General features: G+C 41.1%; 1 protein-coding gene across 6 annotated transcripts in view; it reads right to left on the bottom strand.

The window, feature by feature from the left end:
• The window catches only part of ARHGEF7 (Rho guanine nucleotide exchange factor 7), a 119,300-nt gene that overhangs the window by 84,170 nt on the left and 15,562 nt on the right, over positions 1-19,568 (bottom strand). The window contains exon 1 of one of the 6 annotated variants that reach the window (XM_069004220.1): positions 19,426-19,444. The exons of the other annotated variants lie outside the window; for them this stretch is intronic. The gene's annotated coding sequence lies outside the window, so the exon portion shown is untranslated. Of the gene's footprint in view, positions 1-19,425; positions 19,445-19,568 lie in introns of those variants that run through there. 6 annotated transcript variants of the gene reach the window in all.

Raw genomic sequence — 19,568 nt, 5'->3', positions numbered from 1 at the left:
GGGCAGCTAGAGGTGATACTATGAGCAGTCAGGCTCAACAGTTTATCTTCATTCCTTCTTAACAGCTTCATCTCCACAGTCCAGGATTCTTCTAGCCTCACCACCTCCCCCACTGCAGACACCTTAACTTCAGTGCCCTCTCCAAAACACAACTGCTCCCACTCCAACCTTCACAGAACAGAGTACTCAGTCCAGCCTCTCACTGGCAACACACACTGCCTCACCAGTGCTGCCTGGGCCCTGATCCAGCATCTCGACCCAGAAAGCAGGTCCTGGGTTTCCTACAGCCATCCACTGAACACAGCAAGCCTCAGCCACTATCAGATCAATGGCAACCATACAGGGACACCCTGATCCTATCACCTGAATGCAGGCACCCAATGCTGAGGAGTCCACGCCCGTGTAAGCTGATGTCCTGTATGGTCAGGAACATCTGTCCACAGGCACAAGAGCTTGGGACTTCTGGTGGAAGACTCGGGTATGCTACCTTGTCCTTTTACAAGTCACAACAGTTCAGTGACTGGTAAAGATGGTTTTGGTGCGAGCTCTTTTGCTAATGCAACTGCAGCTCCTTGACAGCAAGGATTTCCAGCAGAGGCCCATACACTCCTCCAAGCAGCATCTAGGGGTGCCATCTGTGGAACCAGGACAAGCACTTAAAAATCAGTGACAGCCTATTCGGGCCCAAAACCTGCATCTCAGATTTGCCAATAAGGAAGAATAGAGAAAGGCAAATAGTAATACTTTGCCATGGTTTTTTCCAACAGTTTGACTCAGGGACTATCTGCATCTAAAGGTCTCAAATGGACTTTTTAGATTTCTAAAATTCACTTCAGAATTTCAACTTCTACAAAAACCCACAGAAATCATTTGCACAGCTTTACAGGGTGAAGAATCACATACTTTCATTTGTTATGATCTTGCCAATTGCTTGGTTTTTTCTGAGTAACCCTTAGCAGGAGAAATAGCAAACAACCTTTCCACTTTCTCCATGCTGCCTGTTACCAAGATCATACCAACCTCACATACTCATCTCTTCTGTTGACAGAAGAGTCAATTTATCTGCACCTCACACAGACTCAATTCCTTCATTTTCTTGTAACAAGTTCTGTTAAGTCTTGAAATGGCAGACCACTCCATTTCCTTTAAATATAGGATCTCTCCCAGGCACTGCTGTAAATATAATTCATCTTGATGCCACAATTCACAGAATAGTGAGTGACCAAGCACAGCACCTTTGTGATTTGCCAGGACTCCATGACACCTGCCAGTAAAAGAACTCAAACACTACATTGAAATTTTAACTACAGTGAGCAACATAATACTTGGCACAGCCTCAGCAGCAGAGGAATGGAAGGCAGCAAACACAAACCAAGCCTTTAAAGATCAAGGAAGGAAAGAAGGGAAGAGATCCAGAGATCTATAGACCACTAAACCAAATGCCTAAGCCTGGTAAACTGAAAAAACTTTAATAATAAAAGAAAAAAAAAAAAAAAAAAAAACACCCAGAATTTGTGAGGTTTCCATAAATAGGGAAATAGAAGAGAATTAACATTGCTTTGGTAGAAGGAAGCAATTGAAGCAATTAGCCAAACATGGGGTAGTTCAGTTAATACATCATATCTGAATATCCTTTGAAAAGACAGAACAACAAGGGTTGGTTTTATTTTAAACAAAGGTAATTTGAGCTAGGACACTCCTCTTGAAGATTCAGAAGTGCTACAGAAGAAACAAACAACAGCCTGTATATAAACAACTGGGTTTTACTATGAAGGGAGTATCAAAAGTGACCCATAGAGATCCAACTTGGGAGCCACATTACCCAACAAAATGTACCCACAATTTCACAAAAGATATGAAGAGAGAACTTAGATGAGGATATGAAATTAATTGAATTAGTCAAAATTTGAACTCATAGCCAAGAGCCACCATACAATGTTTTCAACAGCCAAACATTAAAGTGGGGGGTGAAATCCAGTGCCAACAAATGGAAAACCTATCCCAAGGCAAAATAATAAGAAAAAAACCCCCAAGCTTCATCATTACACTAGTGCAGAAATGAGTTCTCAATTAGCTATTCACACTGGCAAGTAAAAGATGACAGTGAGGTAACAACTTCAGATCAACAATCAGCCAAGTCGTGAAGTCCAAGAAAAATAATATTGGAAAATTAGAAAAGACAAAGGTAACAAACAGACTTTTTTACTATTTCCATAGTATTTCTGTAGCCTAAATACAGCTGTGGTCCACTGTGATACTACAAAACAAGAAAGAGATATAAACTGTTTAAACCAACTAAATTAATGCAATGGTATTCACATGAGGAAAAAAGTAAACTGAACATGCTCATCTGGGAAAGAGATGGGATTCAGTGCAGTACCCTAATGCCATATGAACTCACATATAGCATGGAGAACATCTCTGACATAAAGGCACCCACTGCCAACAGCTGCAGCAGCTGAGCAAACAAAAGGAAATTATTATAAAATGCATAATTTAGACATGGAACTTACTGCCATAGGATGCTGTGAAGGTAAAGAGAGCTCAAAAAAGAAAGCTTTAGAAAGCTATTTAAATAAGCCATAGAAGGAGCTCCATTGAGCTGTTAAATATATACGGATATATTCCACAAGCAGCTCCTCAGCTATGGGCTGTCAGAAGCTGGGAAGATTTAATAGAAGGTATCATGCTCTATTTTTATCAGGTTGTCTGGGTTTTTTACCTTTTCTTCCACGCAACTACTACAGACCCACATCTCACAAGACAAGGTAAGCTAACCTTTGATCTGAACTTGCATAGTTATCCTGAGGTCATTGAAGACAGTAAAACTATTTCTACATTTTTAATGCCCAAAACCAAGTTAGGCAAAAGAAGTTTCTTATGCTAGCATAGATGCTACAAAAAAAACCTCCATAAAACACTGCTTGAGTAACAGTAATTAGCATTTATTCCCCAAATTCTCAAAACCATGCATCAAGTTTTGCTTCACAATTATTATGGGATTTAAAATGTGAGCTAAGCAGTTAAATTGTCATACTGGAAGATACAGAAATTATGACAGGAGTTACCTCTGAGAAGATTGAAAGAATATTTTACCTAGTTCAGTCTAACTGCACCATGTTACTCCAATGGTCAATGCTGACTCCATGCCTCCCACAGGTGTACCCCCACACCTCTCCAGTGTGGGATCTGGTAACAGTTCACAGAATCATGGGGTGAGCCACAGAAAGTGGCAGGGCTGTGTCTAAGACTGTGGCCTATCAGGATTACCTGATTTCACATGAGCTGTCCACAGTCACAGCAAAAGATGGGCAACAGACCTTGTTCACCAGTAAGAAAGGCAAACACTACAATGCTAATACCACTAAATGCACCACCTAAACACTGACATAACTTTGCACCACTTCAAAATTAGTTAGCAATTATGCCTAGGCTTAAATGATAGCAAGGAGATTAGCAAGAAGAAATATCACTATACCAATATGTTAAAGTTATGGCACAGAAGTAACATTTCGTTATAAAAATTTCATGTGATACATTAACACGTGGGAGTTATCTCCCCACTTAACCTTTGCTATTTAAATACCACAAAAAAGTCAGCCTTAGTCTAGAAGAACAAGTTATGGATTATTATACTGACCCATCTTCACAGTTGATACTGTGGAGTTGAAGTTGATACTAATGGGACTTCTGTGGGAGGCTCGCAGTTTTCTAATATGCAAAGTCAAGTTTGCTGAGTTAAGGATGATGCCTCAAGTATAACTGAAACCCCTACAGGGAAGCATTTAGAACTGAAACTATCATTTACATAATACTTTCAGATAAAAGGATACCAACCCAACAACATGGATCTACAGCATCCTCAGAAACACAATTCATCACTGTAAAGCCATAAATGGCTGTAACGCTGGCATTTAGCTCAAGTCTCAGAACAAGCCAAAGAGCACATTTTCAGATTATTATTTCCATTACCCTCCCCAAAAAGCCCATGTAAAATTCCTGCTGAGATCACTAATGTGCCTAACATCAGTCTCAAGACTTCAACCTTTTAACTGTGACACCAAAGCAGAGATCCAGTTATTTCCAGCCATACAGCACTGGAAATCTAACTTCTACAAGACATGCAAACTGCAAAACATACTGATTTATTAACATAGAATATGCCAGTGCAATGAAATAGAAAAGCAAAAGGCCGTTTATTAAAAGCAGTAACTACAGCAGTGATCACAAAGATCCACCCTTGGAGGAGCACACTCAGAGGTGCTCTGCGCATGGCAAAAAGAAATGCCACATCTTGTATGGAAAATGGAGTAAAATACGCCATTCTAGAAACAGGTTAAAAAGTTAAGCAAATCTTTCCAATTGGATACTCCAGAAGCATTTAGAAAGGCAAAGACATGGCTTCAACAAACTGGAATTGCTTAAAAATCTTCAGCAAAGTTATCTAAAAGTGTTACTGCTACTCAAAATGGTACTGCCAGCATCTTATCTTTATGGACGACATCATCAAGAAAGTGACTTGTGTTCCAAGAACCAAAACAAAAAATTTTCACCTTCTGTGGGTGAGAAACGCTTTCAAATACACTGCAAGAAACAATATGAAGCTAACAAAGCACAAGTTAGGGCAATATTGAAGTTTTCCAACAGATCACAACTCCTAGTGAACAATACCAACAGAACACTCTGTTTAACCTCTAATTAGTAACAGTAGCTCTGGAAAGAAACATACAGTTTTAAAAAATCTGACACAAAGTAACTATTAAAGAGAAGTTCTCATTTGTTAAGAACTGACTGAATATGCTTGTTCTGTTTGCCCAACCCTTTGCCAGGCTTCTGGAAGAGCCTGCACTATTTTGCACCAATTGGACTGTTGCCCAATACAACACACCTGATAAAACAATACATGTATAATGTACACGTTCAGTACACACCCCTCATATTTGTGCCCTGCAACATAATCAGTTTTAGGGTACCCCAACAATAAATCCACCCATGAAGACTGTGCTCAAAGCTTGAAGCAATGGTCTTCACACTACCTTTTACATGCAATTCCTTTCAGACAGACTTTCAAACCATAATCCCAAACTTCAAGCCACCTTTTAAAATTGAGTTAAGCCATGTGGCAATATCTGTATTGTACCAAAGCAATTCAAGTCCTGCTTCATGGCAATTCACCACCTTAAAGGCCATGATTTGAGTGCTTCCCGAACAATTTAACTTCCACAGTACTAGAAGCCACTGGGCCTTCCAACATAAGAGTATCTCCTGCCCAGTGCCACCTTGCCACCCCAACTAATGGCCAAGGTATTCTGTCAAAATCTTTTCAGGCCATGAGAGCAGGTGAGCAGCTGTGCTCTCTCCAAGTTGCATGAGAGCAAGTTCTCTGAATGTCAAACAAGCCACAGCTCACTGCCTGTGAGAAGGCTGCATCTGCTTGCATAAATTCCCTCAGAGGGGCTTTTTAAAAGGCAGGAAAGCAAAGGAGGAGAGAGTTTCATGCTGTGATTTCATGTCCTTCATTAACTCACAAGAAGGGCACCCAAGGCTTCCTCTCTTGGACTACAAAGCCTCCCTATTCTCCAGAAGAAGAAGAAATGCACAAAGATGAAAAAGTTGCCTTAATATTAAAAACAGTATTATTTCAAACAAACCTCAGTTTATCTCACTTCAAGCATCACCAGTTACCTGAGGGTAGACACTGCCATGAAAATATAATTATTTCCTTTGGGTAGTTTATCTAGTGAAACTATTAGTATTCAACAAGTAGTGAGGACACTCCTTGATGAGACCTACCTTAACTACTACCAAGAACAGATTGAATTTGAGAGCGATTACAGGCAGTAGTTAGGTAGAATTCAATCCAGCTTCAGCACTTCACTACTTCAGTAGTGAAGTAAAACAATTAAGGCCCTATTTGAAGGACTGAACACTGCAGTACATCCAGCCCAACAGTTCAAGTCTCTTAAGAGGCACGAGTAGAGGTCTGACAAGCTTTACCTCCAAAAGAAAGCAACTGCCCAATTCAAACAATGTGAAACAAAACCTACGCCCAGAAATGAGGACAGAGAGCATGGCAGATAAAGAATGACACAGCCGGAAGTATGTTTCACTTAAATTTAGGAAACTATTTTTCAGATGTCTGGGTCAATGCTGTCTTTTTTTGTATCCCTAAAGACTTGACCCTACCCACCACAGGTCTTCCTCTGGGAGAGACTTCTGTTGTTGACTATAAAATAAGCTTCTCCATAAACTAACTTCAGCTGGGATCCATGAGACAGTGCAGAAGCCAAGAGAAGGCAAGGGTGGTGTTACAGAGACCTGCAACCTTCGCAAAACCCTCTTGCTTTAATTACACTCTCAGCTACAAAGTTGCACTCTCCCTTGTCCATTAGTTTTTGAGCCCATCACCCGCTTTGCTGTAACAAACTGAACTGGCTGAAAACTAAGTCAATCTGGTTTTTTTTTTTCCTGGAGTAGTTCTCTGCATTTCAAGCACCTGACCAGCATCAGAGCTGGTCTACAGTAAGCAGTTAGAACAGATACAAAAATATTTGTCTCTTCAACCAGAGACAACGCTGACCTTGGAAACATCAGAAATCAGGGTTAGACAGCTGATGCTAAGCTAGGAATGACAGGAGTGAGAAAACAGAGGCAAGTCACCCAGGAAAACATTGCAGAAAGGAAGATCAGAACTCAAAATACAAGTGGAAAAACGGAGCCAACAAGAAAGAGAGAATGGGAGAGGAGAAACAAAGTTACTAAGATCTTGGTGTAGAAGCCAAGTCATATTATCCCTCTGTTATCAACACTTAGAAAACACAGCAGTCGAGAACATGCCTGTCTCTTCCCAGCTCAGCACACAGCAGAAACCTGAGCTTACCACCACTGGCAGATAAACTGACAGCTCAGGTGCAGAGGTTGATCTGGAGACACAGCAGATCTCCCACACATCACCAAGCTGCCACAGAGAACTTTCTGTCTCTGTACTTTTTTTGAAGTCTAGGATCACCTAAAGATGATCTACATATTCACTGTACAATAATCTATCCTCCCACTTTGTGCCAGCCCCAGCTCTTTCTTGACCTCCAAAAGGTCAATTTGGTAAGAAAGAAAGCAGGTTAGTAGGGTTACTTCTACCAGCTGACCTTCCTGCACCATCTCACCTTGGAGTCTGCCAAGCATCCATGCTAGATGATGGATGGGCAAGAAATAGGCAAGTGATAGCACATGTCACCGCTGCTCTACTGCCACAATGGTTTATCTACCCTAGGACCACAGTCTGGCTTCAGCCTGCTCTGCCTCATGTTTGCACTCACAGCTCCAACTGAGGCCCAGAGGAGCTGTATGAAACCATGGACACTGGAGGCTGCAGCTCAAGCACCGTGAAACAAGGGTAATATCACTCCTTCAGAAACCAAATCAAAAAAAGTATTGTGGAAAGCACTACAGCCACACAACAGCTACTAACTCTGCCTCTGAACTAATACTTAAATCCAAGAAAAGTCTGAGATCAGCCAATGAATAAAGGGAGAGCAATGAACAGCTTTCCAGCTGGAACCAGGCAAGGTTCCTAGAAAAAACTGAGCAATTACTTATTTAGCACAATGCACATACAGAGGGGAGCCAATAATGCTTTTTGGGTTTGGTACAGCAATTTATTGGTCAAAACCTTAGTAACATCCACGTCAAAAATGGAATTGAGGAAAGTATGGTGTACAAAAGTTAAGTCTATGGTTGTTCTAGTCTTGCAATGCTTTTACAATACAAAGATAAGTGTTACACTTAACTATTTTAAACTAAACTAATACAAAAGCTGGTTTATTTACACCAGTGCAAAACAACCCCAAATTTTGAGTTTGTCAATTGAGGACAACAGACTGCAGCATTTTAAGTTACAAGAGTCTCTCATTTCTATCTCAAAGTGCACTTTCCCAAGACCTGAGATTTGTTTGAGTGCTTTAAAGGCACATGTACATTCTTCTGCATTTGCTGACAACAGCTACAAATAAAATTACACTCATTCACTTAGTTTTGAATGCTACAGTGACATTTTAAAATTAAATATCTCTAGCAAGAAATATTAGCAAAAAAATTAAGAGATAATCCATCTTAATAAGCAAGTACAGGCAGGAAAAAAACCAACTAGCTGACTGGCATCCTCAAAACTGCTGAGCCCTCCAAGCCAACTAATTAACTTAGGCCATAAATAATACGTAGATGTGGTCAATTTAACTATCAGCAGTTTACAATATCAAAGTCAGGTAATTACTACAACTTTGTATTCTAACAATGAAGAATTACTGTTTCAGTTTTATTGCCAAGTACAGAAAATAACTTTAGCTGCATTTATCCATGAAGTTTATCTTTTGCAAAATGTTCATGTGACACCAGGGTGAACAACTAGCCTAAGGCAAAGGGTGTGAAAATGCATTTTCTTGTAATTTATTTTTTGCTGCTACAAGCCCACAGGGTGGATAGATTTAAACGGCCTATTCAAATAATGATTAGATTTGTACAGATTAACATCCTGTTCCATGTTTCTAATTCAAACACTTTCCTAAACATTTGGCATCAATCTTTAGGGGAAAAAAAAGTGAGCGATTATCCTATCTCCACACACTTAAATACTTTAACATATATGACTTAAATGCTTTAACAACAAAGACTTTGATTGAACAACAAAATATGATGAACTGTCATGATTTCTGCAGAGGCTTGCTTTTAGACAAAACATGCTAATTGCTTAAAGTGTACATTTTGAAGGCACCCTATGAAGCTAATAAACATATAGAACATGGGGGGGGGGGGGGAAAAAGCACTTCAATATGTTTGAACAGAAAACCAGTTAATTTCACAAGTAGGAATCTTTGTGCCTGATGATTTAAAACCAAGTGCTTCCAGCACTTTCTGCTAAGAGACTTAAGAATCAGGAACTTTTTCTTACCTCATTTTTATTCATTAATTAAGTGAACAAGTGGGGGGGGGTGTGATAAATTCCACCCCCTCTCCCAGTCTCTTTGCTTTGTACTGACTGAATGAACTCAAAACATTTGAAAAATAGACTGCTCCAGTTAAAAAGTATGTAAAGGTTTATTTATTTTAGATTGGGTTGGTGCTGTCAATGAAGGATGTCCCAGACTCCCCCTTTCTCCACTGTGTCCTCTGTGCCAGTCACTCAATCCAGCTCTGAGGGTTGCTTACACTGGAAGAAAAATCTAACCCACGGATTGGCAGGGAAGCAATGAACAGTTCATTGGGAGTCCGTCAGATCATCTAAAAATAAAACAAGATGTTTCTGCTTGTATTTCTTTAGAAATAAACATGAAGCATAATGTAAATTCATCTAGATGATGTAAAAGTAATACACAGGCAGTACACACTTGCTGCCAGAGTTTACAACTCTGTTACGAAAGTAAAACACAGAACCAATGGATGCCTTGCTAGGGGTGCTTCCATTGCAACTCACATTGATCTAAACCAGTGTGCCCTTCTCTGCCATGCTCAGTCACTGCCAGGCAGGTGGGCAACGGGAGAACAGATACCTGGAGTACCTATTCTTGAAATTTCTCAGAGGGGAACTGAAAGAAGGAGGGGGAGGGGGAAACAGGAGAGATAATTAAAGCTAGGGCAGTGGTTTGGTTTTCAGCAGTACTTGCTTAGGAGAACTGCTTTTGCTGGCACCTCCAGCCAACACTCTCCTAAAAACATCATGCAAAGCAGCCTAGGGAACTGCTGTGAAACAAGAATGGACATCACATTGAGAAGACTTGATCAGGCAGGAACTTTGCAAGTTATTTAACAAGCATATATCTGGCAAAAACTATCAAGCATATCCTCATCACATTCTCACTAACCATCACTAGTCCTCTCTCTGATAAGAAGTCTTCCGCCCTCCTCAAGGAAAACACGTCAAGGGTAGGGGTAGAAAATAAGAATGGAGAACATGGGAATAATTAAAAAAAAAATCTAGATATTAAAAAAATCACTCAGCACTAGCAGGAGAGGATCTGTGAAGATGCCCCTCATAAACAGGAAGTATGTCAGCTAGTAATGGCACGCATTTGTTTTTGGGTTCCCCCACTGCTAGTTTTTCCTGTATTATTTCACAACCTGCACTACTGCACTGCACAAGCTGCACTACTACTTTTCATAGGGCTGGTGAAGCAAATAGCATCGAGGATTTGTATCAAAGGAGCTTGGCTCAGTATTTAATGTTTTATTTGTAAATGAGACTCAAAAGCAACTGCTACGTAACAGTTCCTAAACACTCCATTCAAAGAAGCATGGCTAACAATAGTCAAAGAACTGGAAGAAGTCAATGACTTCAGCGGAAGTTTGGGGGGAAAAGAATAAATGAATAAATCAGGATTTCATCTGCTAAAAATGAGCCTCAAGCCCCAGCCCTTCAGAAAGCAAGGGGTACCCCAAGAATGCTTCACCCTCTCCCTCCTGGCCCCAAAGGTAAAGAGGGCAGCTGCTGGGCTACCTATACACAGGCTCCCAGCAAAAGCTGCCAGCAGGGCAGAGCCACCTCGGGACACCACTCAGGCAGACAGCCCTGCACGAGAAGGAATACCCCTCTTCTTTCCAAGGCACCAGTGCTCAGGCTCAAGTATTTGCACTTGGCCCACAAGATGGCACTGACAGAAAAACTTTGCTTCCTCTTTTTTCTTCTCTCCCTGCCTCTCTCTGTCACCAGGCTCACCACTGGCCCTGGACTGATTCAGAGAAGGACTGCCACCTACTGAAACACCACATCATTTTCCCACATAGCTGATTTTCCCTCCTAACCTGCCCCCAAGTTACCCAGCCAGCTGGATCCTGCTGGTTTCATCCGAGAGGAGGAGTATGAGGCACACAGCTGAAGGCAGCTTATTTTCAGTAACAAGAGTCCAAGGTTTTCAGCACTACAGTTTTCCCCATTACCCAGAATTTTTCAGTATTTCCTGAAAAACTGAAAGACCTGAAAAAAGCTAGCAGTGTCAAAAAAACATACTGCTCCTCACACAGGCAAACTCCAGCTCCCAGTAATACTGACAGGACCAACCCAGCATCAGACGAAACACCTGAACACAGTTACCTATAGTGAAACAGAGGGCTCAAGCTGAAACATGCAAGTGCTAGAGCCATTTGTGTATTCAGCTGAGCACAGTAAGATAACTCCCCTTAAGGAAATGGAGAAATCACCATATTCTAATATTTCTTTTCCTTTTAATTAGAGCAAGGCACTTTTCCCTCTCATCAACACCATCTTTCAAAAATCAAGCCTGTGAAAACTACTCTCCACAGCAGAATGCATATCACCTTTCCCACACGTGCCAGGATATTTACATGCAAGCAGAAGTCAGGAACAGTTGCAAAGCTGGAAGCACTTAAGAAATAAGAGCAACTCACAAAAGACCTATATTTGGTACTCCATCATTTACAGATAACTGAAGTAATTTATGTTGACTCTTAAGTTCAAAGTAAAATCAAAAGATTCTGGTGAGATGACAGTAAACAAAAGCATCAGCCTGTTTTGCCAGGCTGGACTCTCTTCTGCGTAGTCCTCATTTGAGGTAAGCTTCAAAGCCAACTGCTCTGCCAGAATTCCTCCCTTGCCAAAATGATGCAACAAAGTCATTGTCACAAGAGGAGAAAGCTTTCCAAGTTCCTGCAGAGATTAAGCACTGACATCTCACATACTGCAGGATGCACTTCAGCTCTGAGGACCTTCTTAGTACAAAAGCACACATTAAAAAACCACAATGTTATGTCATTAAGGTCTGTGGGCAATCAAGTTTTCTTCACACAATATACCACCACCTATAACCTATTTTGTATATTTTTTGTTTTTCCTCTGTCACACACATGCTTGGGAAACAATCTGACTCCTAAGAACAAAGTAACTGTGTTCAGTATACACAAGTGTAGTTGTATAGTGCAAGATTTATCTACATTTCTATTTTTAGTATATTTGCCAGCTAAAAAAAAAATCTCAAAACTATTAAAGAGAAGTGTGTGTGTAGAGAGGGAGTCTGAGACCTCCTAAGTCCAACTTCATGAGGTATTCATAAAAATCACAACAGCAACTAACAAGACCATAGCCATCCTCTGGGTAGTAAAAAGTCAGGCAGGTCCTGACACAAACAAGACCTGACTTCTGAAATGCACTTCCCTGCTGACCACTGGCCTCATAGCAGGTGCAACACTGTCCTGAGCTGTCTCCATTCCTCTCTCTACTGTCCCTGCTGTTGCTCTCTTGCTGAGAGGGACAGAGCAGCTCACCTGTTCTCCTCTCAAGACCTGCCTTCACACCTGGCACTCCCACCACCACTGCAGAGCTTACTCCCTGCTCAGGGCTAATCAGAAGGGCCCCCCTTCCCACAGCTCCCACCCTTCAGAAAAGCAGCAGATGAGCCCTTCCTCACTGTACTTCACAACAAAGGAGGGCAGGAGAAGGCTAAAGAAATCAAAGAGCAAGAACACCTCTGACAAGTCAGGAGAACAGTGTAAATCAGGAAGCCAACTCTTCTCCCTTTTTATGCCTTAAGGACTCTGAAGTTCTGCTCAAAACCCTCCAACTCTCTCTACCCATCCTCTTCTTCCAACTTTCCTAGTTTTCACACTTTCCCTCACATGATTAACTCCTATCAAAGAGGCACTGAAATTCTCTTGTAAAAACAGTTTGCTATATATGAGCTTAACACTGAAGTCTTCTGTGCATTCTCAATTAATAGTGCAATACATTTTAATTGCTAGATGAAGGTTTATTTTATTCTCAAGATCCAAACAAACACCACAAATGAAGCAGTTACACAGAAGCCTCTCCCAAACCACAGAGCAACTCATTTGCAAAACTGCTCTGAACAGATCTGTACCAGTGCTGTGGTTTAACCTGGCAGGCAGCTAAACACCAGAGCCATTCACTCACCCATCCCCCAACCTCTGCTTCCCCCACAAGTGGGATAGGGGAGAGAATTCGAAAGAAAGGTTAAACTCATGGGTTGAGATAAATGTGGTTTAATATGACAGAAAAGGAAGAGGAAATAACCATAATGATAAAAGAATATAGAAAAGAAGTGATGCATAAGCACCTGTTGGCCAGGGCCCAGCCAGTCCCCAAACAGCAGGTGGACACCCCCCAGCCACCTCCCCCCTCCACAGTTTTAGTGCTGAGCAGAACACCACATGGTGTGGGGTATCCCTTTGGGCAGCTGGGGTCAGCTGTCCTGGCTGGATCCCCTCCCAACTTCCCGTCCCCCAATCTTCTCCCTGGCAGGACAGCACAAAAATCTAAATAGTCCTTGCCTTAGTGTAAGCAGTGCTCAGAAACAACGGCAACAGTGAGTTACTAACATTATTCTCATGCTAAATCCAAAATGCAGCACTATACCAGCTTCTAGGAATAAAATTAACTCAATACCAGCCAAAACCAGGAGGACTAGTTAATGTTTACTGTGTCACTTCAATTTGCCTTGTACATGTTGACCACCAAGACATGATTGAAGCATTTTGGATGTTTCACTAGACTCACCCTCACATATGCCTCATGCAGCAAAGCAAGGAATGTGCACCCATGATAAATCCATTGTGCCAGATTCTTTACATGCACACTGTCTTATATGTTTGTGTTCAAAGTACCACAAATCGTGCAATACAAAAGAACTGGCAGGAATTAAAATATTCACTGCCCAATTCAAAATTTCAACATTATTTTTACTTGGAAAGTACTGAACAGAGACCTCAAGTGGCAAAAAAAAAAAAACCAACAAAAAAAACCAACAACGAAAAACACCAAAAAAAACCCTACCACATTCCCCAGCTATTTGTTACAAAGACACACTTGTAATCCACCTTTGTTACTTGATAGCTTAGTCTTTTTAAAATTATCATATATCAGGTGCTTTCGAACATGTACCCAATAAGGAGATTCATTCTTTGCCTTTAATGAAGGCCACTGGAGTGACTTTAGTCAAGAGGTGATAGCACAATACCATGCTACTGCTGATCCAACAAGCTGGGCAGAATCACAAGCAAGAAATTCTCATGGAAAGAGAAGGAAGGTTTAAGTGAAAAGGGAGCCATGTAAGGATCTGAAAAGCTGCCATGCACATTTGTGTTTTAGACTGCGTTTTACTAAATAAAACTCCAACAGTTTCTGATACTACCATTCCTCCCTGTCCAGTGCCTTACGTTCCTGCCTCTCTGTGTCACCTTCTCAGCTACCTTGACACTATGCACGAATGGTATACAAGATGAGGAACTGGCTTAATCTCAGAAAAAAATTACTATTTTTCCACCATTCTATCTGTAAGATACCCTTAAAGTAGTATTCAAAAGGCTTCTCTTTAACAGGAATACAAAGTGTTGGTAAGCACATGAAACACTGACTCAGTCCTAGGCCTGCTACTCTGTGCATCATAAAAATACTTTGTATCACAGGAAGCCATTCTTATGAAAACAATGTAAATAGTCAAGCAACAGTATCTCCCTGTCTTTAAAAACACATATTTACACATGAGAGAAAGGATATAAATTGAGGGTGTGAAGGAGAGAGAAGTAGTCACATCTTGGAGGTCTGTATGTACAAGACAACTTGCAGTGACACACTGCACTTCGCTGTAAGCAATATCTGAAATATATTCAGAATAGTTTTATGAACAAGTAGAAATTAGGGTGAGAGTTGGGGGGAGGAATACAATAGACATATCTTAATTAAAAGATGCAAGTTATCACTTTTGAAAAATATACCAGTAAGATCTCAGCCTCCAAATAAAACTTCCCAATGTGCAGTCTGTAAGCAAAGAATGGTGTCTTTAAAACATTGAAATTCTGGAAATTGTTTACAACATTTAAGAATCATGAAGGCATTTGGCAGCACACCTTCTGTGTTAGAAAGACATTGTGTTGGAATAAACCCAGGAGCAAATCTAAAGAATATTGTTCCTGACAAAATAAAGATGATAGTCTGAACAAGGGCTGAAAGGAATAGATAATTTAATTTCTGTATCATCGTCATAAGACTGGCATAAAGGTCTTCAGTACTAGAAACCTGTTTATTCCTAAATCACTGACAAGTGAATGTCAGCCAAGTCCATCCACACTAGCAGCATAGTTCTACACCTTCCTTACACAAACAGGTCTCTGAAAGCCAGCTGGCAGAATACCTTTCCAAGTCCACACTGCTAGAAGGATTGTAGCCATAATGATCTAAAGAACTGGGCAAGGCTCAGAGGAAAGAAGCATCACCTAACAGAGGAGCTGCAATGGTAGGCGTGCATGTAAGGGAAGAAGACAGGCAGGCACCCTTGCTCCCAAAAGATTACTTGGTCTAACAGAGTGACACTGGCACCCCTTACAAATTTTCCCTATGGCCAGAGCTCCATTAGAGACATTCAGAAGCATTTGTATATCTTGATTAAATCTTGAGAGCTATGAATTATTTCACAAATCTGCATACAGTGTTCTGAACCTTAAGGGCAAATCCCTCTCGTACGAGAGATTTTATAATATACAAATACAGGATCTCCCTAGACTGTGTAAGACTGCCAGGTTTGCTTTATTTCTTCTTTGGTTAGTTTATTATAAAGTCCTGGGTTTGGCATTGCTGCCTCTGACCATCCTTAAATCCTAGAGGCAAGCAGGTCTCTTGGCAGGTAGAGAAAAGGTTCTCAGATCCATGGCTTCTTTTTACATTAGGCAGTTGCTATCTCACTCATCAGTAAAAAAAGTCAGAAATACAAAATATTTTTGAGCTCAAGAAACCTGTTAACATTAGGTATTTGCAGATAAGCAAGCACTAATCTTTTATTTGATTAAAGCCAGCAAAAAAATCCTGCAAGGTGCTACTTACGGAATTTGATCACACAGACCATGGTGTTGTTCACGGGATATATATCAAGCATTCTGCCCTTTAAACAGCAGACACTAACATTGTTTTCCATTAACCTATTTTTGTTTATTATTCTACATTCAAGTGCTCTTCAAACAAACTTCACTGCTGTTGAACTATAGAGTGATTTCTCCAGGGCCTGTTTTTGGTCCTGCAAGCTGTCAAACAGCTCTGGTCAAAGAATAAGAAAAGACAGCATTATATTCAGGAAGCTCCTTCAAGCTCCTTTGAAAGAGAACAAAACTAGAGTAACATGACACAGGTACAAGATAATCATAATGGCAAAACTTGCTAGGGCTCAGGTAGAAATAAGCCACCACTTTTTCATTTTTCTCTCCTTTGCCAGACTTCTGTGGAAGATATACCTGCAGTGAGTTCCTTCTTACCTATGCATATCCACCCATATTCTTCCAGAACAGAGTCCCTCTTGTACAACAAGTACCTATGACCCTGTTTTGAAAAGCAGGTCATGCTCCTCAGAAGGGAGTACAGTTAAATGTCTTCCCACCCAAAGAGAAAGCTGGGTGGGAAAACAGCCTTTAAAGCAAAAATGGCAAGAACAGTATATAGCAAATATTCTGTTTGCTTAAGGAAAAGGTGCACAGTAAGTTGTGAACTGAAAACACAGGTGACTGTTCTACAGCCTCTTCCATCTATACACACATTCAGCAACAGCACTGAAGGCTCAAAGTAGAATAAACTACGCAACACTACAATTATTCTAAGGAAACACTGACAGTTTTCAGAAGGGAAAAAAATTTCAGAAATTCAGTCCCTGGTGGAGGTCTTAGGACGACCTTAATAGGTCACAGTTCCTTGTATCCGCATACAAGAAAACCATATTAAAAATAATTTTAAAAACCCAGTACTTGCAGAACATTCTTCTGGTTATTTCTGGAATCATGCTTTGCTTGACAAAGATTGCTGCAAGCTCCAAATCAAGTATTCTCTTTTCTCTCGAACCTTTAAGTATCAAAAAAATACTGGGGAGTGTGGGAAGAGAGCCACTGGTTTCCTCTGAGGAACAGCAATCCTTCTCATTAGAATTTGAAATACCCTTTCTGAATGTTTTATTATCTTTCTAACAGCCCAAACTTACTAGGAAGCAAGAAGAAAATAAGAACAGCTTTCAGACACCAGCACATTTCCAAACCAACAGATTTTCTCATCTCTGCCCCTTATTTTCCGCGTAGGAAAACAACTGAAGTTATCATGTCCTCTAAACAAAAGGATCCACAGATGAAAGCATCTCTACGAAGCCATCTCCTGCTGTGCAACTTTCCATTAACCACAGTAGTTTATCAAATTCTCAAAGATGCCATAACAAAGTCTCCAAAACTGGAGACACAGAGCTCCAGCAAGACAAGGAGCTCTGACATGACTTCATAAAAATACAATACCACTGCTTCCAAGACCAGTTCAGATCTGGGAGCAAAAAGTGCTTGTGCAATGCTGATCTTAGGCTAATCAAACCACTACCATGCTTTTACCAGGCTCACAGAATTACACACAGAGAAATCATCTGATCCCACTATATATAACTCAGATTCAATGTAAGGCTCAAGAGCAACCCTTACAAGTCACGGAAAACTCCACATTGTGGAATACTTATTAGGAAAAGCACCACATTAGTGCACAGAATAATGTCACATCTCCCCACATCACCTTAGACCTTTCTTTGATAACCACATTGTCCGAATGTTTCTATTATTTAAGGTACCACATACACATCCACCCCTTTGTCAAATATTTGTACTCACCACCAACTCCTTGTTAGCTAATTTGCCCTCTCTGAAAATATCCCCTAAATTGGTTCCAGAGATGCTCTTCACACTCTTCGCTCAACGCAATCTCTAAACCTGATGGTGACTCAGGAAGCATTACACAGACCCTGCACAGGGGAGCTGTGGCATCTCCCCATTTCCCACAGTGAGGAAGGCACAGATTCACCAGGGCTGACTCACACCTTGTTAAGGGAGGGACGGGAAAGAGCCCAGGACCAGCGGATGGCCAAGAGGCCCCTGCCAGCTACTCCCTGGTTGAATCCGGGTTGCCATCTTTAGCCACAGTTAGGGGGTTGGAAAAATTAATGAGAAAACAACAGGGAACAGACAATGTACAAACCATAAATACATGCACAAGAACTCCATAAGCCCAAGCATTTGTGCCCCTTCTTGCCAGCTTCTGAACTCTCTGGTAGCTTGGGAGTAATTCCTGTTCCAACATGCTGAGCTGGAAGCTACTGCTGCCAGTTACCTCCACGTAAGAAAGGTGTTTCCGGCAGTCTTGCTGAGAAGCCCCGGAGGCCAGGTTAACAATTTCACTATTCCCAAAAATATTCAGGCTTTCAGAACAAGGCCAAAATTACTTTTTCTTTTAATAATTTTTATTTTCTTGTCACCCCAAGGAAAAGAGCTGACAAAAGCTTTCTGCAACTAGAATAGAGACCAAACTGCAATGCTGTAACTATGCCCAGCCTGTCACAATTGCAATAGCTTCAAGCTTTGTGAGAGGTCTAATGAAGGTAATTAGTAAAGGGGAGGGGAAGATATTAATGCTATTTTTCCCCCTCTTTGACATTTACAACACTCAATTTATTTCTGCACTGAAGTTCCTCCTTCCCCAGTTCTCTCCAATTCATGAATGCCTACCACTTGAAGTTTGGGTCAGCTCACACGCATAAATGTTCAAAACATTAAAAACTCAATGCAGCTCTAGAAAAGACAAATGAGGGTGACAGCTGCTCCAAAGCAAAAAGGAATGCTTGACATAATGCACTGTTCACCCCAGAACCTGGTTTCTGAGTATTTTAGACCTTAATTTGGTTTTTCTCCCAAGAAATCCTAGGCAATTTTCTACGTACTTGGAGGGGAGAAGGGAAGGCAGGTAAAAATGTAAGGACTTATTCACAAGATATGTGCTAAAAGTGGCCTTAATTTCCATCTTTATCCATGAGGGAACCTAAGATTAAGGGCAAGTCCTGTAAGTATCATTTATTTCACTAATGATACTTCACTGTTTAGAAGCCTCCAAAAAGCAATCAAAGTCTTTTTTAATGACATTCAGTTACTGCCTGGCAAAATCACAGGCAAGACCAGAGGTACCATAAGACCCTGCAAATTAATTAAGGCAACACGACATTAATTTAAGTTCAGAAGCCCTAGAAACCAATTTTTCCACCCAAAAAATGTCTCCAAGAACTGAAATTACAATATCTCTCACTTTCCAACGCAGAGAAGCTGAAACCTGTTTTTAATCTCATCAGTTCCTTCCCACACACCAACATCAAGTAAACTCGACAGCAGTATGTACTTGCTATAGCTAAATATACCAGCAATATTCGAGAACCTAATCTGCAACCCTGCAAACACACATTCGGAAAAGATGGCAGTTTGCTGGGCTTTTATGTAACGCAAATTTAAATAGAAGCAGCACCTGCCATTTTCTTCAATTAGCATTTCACTCGGCTGTAGGCAACTTAATTTCTCCAAGCCGACCACCGCGCTTCCAAAGCAATAAATCGGAATAAATCGGACACAATTTATACGTACCAAGCATTCACTCGGGCAGAACAGCAGTGGTTTTAGGCGCCCCGGGGCCAGGCAAGCCCCTTGCCCGGCACTCGGTGTCTGCAGTGACAGAGGGACGGGGCGCGCCCTGCCCGCCCAGCGCCAGCCGAGGAGCAGCGCGGCCC

The sequence above is a fragment of the Aphelocoma coerulescens genome, chromosome 1 (assembly GCF_041296385.1).
Source record: "Aphelocoma coerulescens isolate FSJ_1873_10779 chromosome 1, UR_Acoe_1.0, whole genome shotgun sequence".
NCBI lineage: Eukaryota > Metazoa > Chordata > Aves > Passeriformes > Corvidae > Aphelocoma > Aphelocoma coerulescens.
Note: the sequence above shows the minus strand (reverse complement) of the source record. Positions and strands in the feature narration are given on the sequence as shown.